This window comes from Lissotriton vulgaris, chromosome 2_1 (assembly GCF_964263255.1).
Source record: "Lissotriton vulgaris chromosome 2_1, aLisVul1.2, whole genome shotgun sequence".
NCBI lineage: Eukaryota > Metazoa > Chordata > Amphibia > Caudata > Salamandridae > Lissotriton > Lissotriton vulgaris.
The window spans coordinates 433,437,599-433,443,819 of record NC_141687.1 but is presented as its reverse complement, the minus strand read 5'-3'; positions in this window follow the sequence as shown (position 1 = coordinate 433,443,819).

The window sequence follows — 6,221 nt, the reverse complement described above, 5'->3', positions numbered from 1 at the left end:
AATGTTGGGGAATCTTAGATGATTTTGCTGCTTCAATTATTAATGAGATGGAAAGAATATTTGTTGATGTTCCAGTCCTTTTATGGAAACAGGTATGGTTCAGCTGTATTATTTGGTTTGACTCAGCCCAAGGTGTAAGCTCCTCTAATATGATGCATGCAAAATATTTAGCTTTGTTGTCAAAAAGAGCTACTAGGCGGTAGTTGTTTGGGTCAGCCTTGTCTCCTTTTTTGTAGATTTCGACTATTGTAGAGCCCCTCCAGGATTCTGGGATTCTGTTTAACAGCCTGATTTCCAGGAATAAAGGTTGAAGGATGCCTGCCCACTCTTTGCTCTTTGCTTTATAGAGAGCAGGTGGAATGCCATTTGGTCCCGGGGCACCTTCTTTCCTACCTTTGGCTATCTGTTTTTTTATTGAGTCTCACTGTTGGCACCTCGCTGCCTCCAAAGGATTGATCTTTGTGTCTGGATAGGCCTGCTCCCATTTCTCTGAAGTGCTTATTTCCCGTTATCTCTCTGGAATCCAGCTGGTGACCATTTGGACTCCTGCATTTTCTGAATGGTCATTGAAGTGGCTGGAGAGAGTTGTTTTTTAGAAATATGAGACCCTATACCTTTGTGTCGTGGACGCATGATCCCGTTAACTGTTTTCCAAAAATGGGCACTGTTATTACTATTTATAATGTATAAGAGTTTAGCCCAGATTTCGTTCTTGCCATCTCTCTTAATATTCCATTTTAACCGTTTGAGCGCTGCCTTTTGATTTTTTCAAAGATACTCATGCGCTAATGTTCCCAGGGGATCTTCTCAACTTGCGCAGAGTCGAATTTTCCGATCTTTTGAGTTTTTTTAACTGTACTCTCTGCTCTTTATTTAAGTTGTTATTACTGCCCTCTTTCCGAAGGTTATCTTTTGAGGGGGGAGTAACTGCAAGCTTTTTCAGCAGTGTGGCTATGAAATGACCCCAGTAAGTGATAAGGCCATCTGTGGTCGATGCTTGCATATTGAAAAGTTGTATTGCAGCTTCAGCCTGGAGGTTAGTATTGGCTATTGTGCATTTGATCCTTCTTTGGTTCAAGAAATGGATCAGCCCCATAGATGTATCTGGCCTGATTAAGCTCGGCATAGTTGCTGTTATATGAAATTCCTGGGGACGATGATCGCTGTTGCCCATATAGCCCATTCTGAACCCAAGAATGTATGGGCACAGCGCAAGGCTTGCAAAGGTGTAATCAAGTATGGAGCTTGTTGTTGTGGAATAAAAAGAATTAACTAGAGGAGAGTCTGCCGGAAATCTACCGTTCAGCGCACAAAGGTTTTGATGTTCTAAGTCATCAACAAAGCGACTATTGTGGCATTTTTTTTCTTGTCTAGTGGGATACTTTGTGGAGGTATGTTATAAATTCTGGTTAAAGCCAGTACCTCCTCCCCTTCTGCCGAGCCAATGAGATTTAGGTCCCCTGTCAGGATGAATAGAGAATATTTCCTCTGAGTAGCGTACTCGGCCAATTGGTTCGTAATTTTGGTCGAATCGTTTATACTAAGGGGAATCAGCAGAGAGATCCACAGTTTTGGAACGCAATGAACTACCTCCACTCTCTTGATTCTGGGGACAGCAAGGAGAGATAGGTTGTTTGATCTCAATTCTGTAGTAGCACTGATAGGGGTAATGAGAGGCAAAAGAATGTTTGGACATGTGTTTTAATCTGTGAGCAACACATAATGCTTTAAATTGAATTATTTTCTTTATTGGCAGCCAATGAAAATTGGAAAGAGCCTGGCGTGCTGACTGCATTTTGGGTATACCCAGCAGTACTCAAGCTGCACCATTTTGTATAACTTGCAGATTCTTGGTGATAGAGGGCTGCCTAAATAGAAAGACTTGCATCGTCTAAACGAGATTGTATGTGGCCCTGGACCATTAATCAATGTGTTTCAATAGGGAGCCACTTGAGCATCTGTGTCAGTGCTCTAAGGAAGTCAAAGCAAGTAGCTGCAAATTGCTTTGCCTCGAAGGTCATGGTAAGATCTTTGTCCAAAGTGACCCCAAGGCTTTTCTCTTCTAGTTTGGGGGGGGATGCTCACCAAAACACGGGGCTCCAGAATCAAGGGGTTTGCCTATTACTCCAAACTCAGCCTGGCAATGAGTTATAGTACATATAAACTTTAGTAATGTATAAGAAAAATATAGAGATGACTTTTAAAATAAATAAACATTAATTCATCTCTATCACTGGATGTCACTACCAAACCAATATTACTCAAATGCAGGAGGATGGGAAATGGGGTTTACAGCACGATTGCACCTATCCTGTATAATGCCCAGTTTGTTATGTGGTGACACGGATCGGAGATTCCTTTCCCTAGATCTCCCAAAACAAGAAACTTGTTCTAACAAACAAACCAATATTACTATATGATTCTTGATTCACAAGGACACACCAATTCCAAGTATCAGGTGTTATGTCCATATCAGTCTATAAAGGGGGTAGTTCAATACAGATTCATACAGGACGGAACCACACAACCCTCAAGCATCAGTAGTGTGTAACCAAATTATATGCATGCTGTTATGATTATTCAGACTCCTCGGATCCAAAAATTTGACACTTTTCAGCCCATCCATTCGATCATCTTCAGGACAGGGAAAGAAGAAAAAGAACATGTACCACCACACGACTGAGCCCTGCTGTTCATTGGGCTGATGCCGGCTACCAAGTCACCATAACATTGAGAGCGCCGGTGTCTGTCTGTGCACAATAGTTCTCTAACGCTGAGAGGTGCCAAATGGTCTGCCTCTGGAAGAGGACTCAAGTCGTCCGCTGAGAATTATTCAGCCGGCCCTCAAACTTGAAAGGGAGTATGTATGAAACAAGTATCATTGCAATCCTACCCGTCCATCCGATCAGGTATCTGTGAGCCGGGAGGGAAAGCCTCTTTGTGGTTAAGAGAACTGAATGGATAAGCGTCGACTCTTTGGATCAGAGGAGTCTGAATAATCATAATAGCGTGCATATATTTGGGCCACACACTACTGATGTTTGAGGGTTCTTTTGTTCCCTCCTGTGTGTATCTTTATTGGACTAAGCCTTTTATGTACTGCTAGGGACTATTTAGTATTGCAGCCATGTATGCGAATATTGTCATGGAAAAGAAATTAAGTAAATTGATAAGTATTTGTAATATCATGCATTGTTGTGTTTTGTGAATGTACTAATTGTTTGTTTGCCTGATAAAAGAACACCTGATCATTGGAATAGTTGTTTACTTGTGATTTAAGAATCGTATAGTAATATTATCCATTTTGCCCTTTTCTTTTCTTCTTGTTGCCACTCTTGCCCCTGCCGCGGCGATCCCTCGCTGCCCCATCCATGCCTCCAGTAATACTTACGCGCTCCCCTTGTTTTTAATCTCCCAGCTGTCCAGTTCCCCGCACACTACTTAATGGTGGATGCTGCACAATGAAGGTGCAATCCACTGACCTTAACAGTGGGCTGCTCCTTGCCCTGCACAGCACCGCCTGATAGCTGCTGCCCCTGAGCTCCCTGCTGCGGACCATCATATCCTCCAGTCAGTGGTTTGAGGCCCTCCTCCACCCAAAGGACCCGCCTGCGCCTCATCCCTGGTGGTCTAATGGTAGAGCGTCACTTCTCTGCTGCTGGGCTGCCCTCTGTCTTTCTTTTTCTGCTTTGATTCTGCCATTTTTTGCCATTTTGATTCTTTTTCTGTCTCCTTTTGTCTGAGCTGCTCTTGCCCTGCGATCCCTCACGGCCCGCCCCCCCCCCCAAGTGAGAGTGTCCCACTCCCTGCATTTCCCGCCTCCCAGCGGCCACTTTACTTGCTTGCCAAAGGCAAGCCCATCTGTGCCTGACTGTGCCTGGACCACGCCAAGTGCCATTGTCCCTGGTTGCACAAGCTGCACTGAACTCCAGCTGAAAAAATAAATTCATGTAAGATACTATAGCTTGCTGAGTTCTGTCTACAGTTCCTTTTTTAATTGGAGGACAATGCACAACTATCTAAGAAAATGAAGGTTTCAACAAACTAATGGCTGAATAATAAAGTTTTTTTAATGAAGTTTAAGTGCTTATTAATAATCAGAGACCGGAGTTTGTGGAAGCCTCTTCTGAGGTGTGAAGTGGTAATTTTTGTGATGCATATGATTGTAACCAATGAACTAATGATTTTGCACCTAAAATGATATGATTATCTCATTTGAAGTGTGAATAATAATGCAATGTATTTATGCCACATTTTTGTGCGAGACACCATTATTTTAAAATGAATGTAGTTTCTGATCTGCTACTCATCTTGCTCCTGCTCATCCCTCCTCCCAATCGTCTATTTGTTGTGAGCCTTCTCTCCCCACATAACACAAAGTGCTACGACACACATAGATTGTAGTGTTAAAAAGCAAACATTTGTGAATGAAACTTTCCATCATATACCTGATGTATTATTTTGAAGGATTTCCGCTCCTAGTTTTGTTCCAGGCATTCGGAAGAACATACTTCTATGAGCTACTGTTAAGAAAATGTTTCATATTATGTTGTATATCTAAGGAGTGTAGTTGATGAGGACGTAAGTGGAAGATTTCTCTTAACTTAGGAAGTGGGTTAGCGCTAAGAACCTTATAGACTTACAGAAATGTATATGATTTGCCAATGCTAACAGGAACCTGCCATGCTAAATTTGCAGTTTTACTAATTCATATGCATACATTGTGTACAAAAACCCTTGGTCTTGAAAGATAGGTCGGGGTGGCTTCCATTTACCTCCCGAATCATTTTGACACTTTTCCTCACCTAGAAGCCTGTCACTACACTGTACGAGTTTGACACTTAGCGGGCCATTAGGATACTGTGCTGGGACCAGCTGCCAGTGGTGCGGCGGTCCCGCACCGGCAATTAGAATGCCGTGGTGGTGGCATCCTCCATTCCCAGCATTGTTACGGGCTGTGCTCACAGCACCGCCTGCCACAATGCTGGGAATGCACTGCGTGCATTGTCATGCACAAGGTGACAGGCAAAGCGAGTGCCTGCCACCATGTCCATGACAATGCAGGGGGGTACCATAGGAACCCCTATGTGCACCCTCCCCCCAATACCCTGGGGGCCCACAACGAGCCCCCCTAAGAAAATTCTGCATGCCTTTCTGTGGCGGCAACGCTGCCACGAAAAGGCATGTCTCCTCCCCCATGCTAATATGGATGGCGGTGTCTAGCGGACACCACCACCATATTGAACCCTTTTCCGCCCGGTCAACTAGTTGACCGGGTGGAAAAGCGGCGGACGGTCTGCCCATCAGCCACGGTACCCCCGCCATACTAATAAGGTGGGGGGTAAATGGGTGGCGGGTGGGGAAGGAAGTTGGGTGGATCGCCACCACTATGCAGGCAGTGGCGATCCACCCTACATCCTAATGGGCCCCTAAGAATTTAGGGAAACAACTATGGACTAATTAGGGTGTTTGCGGCGATTTGTGATTCTGTATTTTGTATCTTCATGTCAAATTATGCATGTTTCCTGTATTGATTTTATTAAGTATTTGATATTAAACTTTTATAACTTAGGGCCTCTTTACGATGGCAGGTGGACCACCATTGGCAAGCCGTTAGTGGTGGTCTGCCTGACATCCAGGCCATCGTTCTGACCGCCGGATGATAGTACTGTCATTTAGAGCAGAGAGATTGGGGGAAAGACCTTCACCTTCTACAGGATCCAAGATCCTGTCGGGGTGACGGTCGGACTCCTATCCCTACAATAGAGGTAGGGCCTGCGCAGGCACTGCTATAAGGAGTAAGATGTCCCTTTCCTTCCAAATGCTTTTTCATGGCTGTACCACCGCCATGAAAAAAGCAGATGGAAATCGACTTTGGGGGCCCCAAGCAGTGACCCATCAACCTGGGCCACTGAAATGCACCCCTACAGATCCATGCACTGTGTGCCAGGGTGGTGCCTGGCACACAGTGCATGGATGTGCAAAAAGTGCCCTTATCTACTGCGGCTTGTGCTGCTGCCCTGTTCCTGGGCAACAGCACAAGCCACAGTAGAAACAAGCATTAACAATGCAATAGGTCTCGCAGCATTACAGTTTGAGTTTTTGGCATTGTGTATAACAATGCGTTGCATAAAATATTTAGCAAACTTTGAATTGGTGAGCAGTGAGTGTGTGCAAGAGTATGCTGTTCTTGAAAGCAGTGTGGTAGAGAGTGCAGGCAT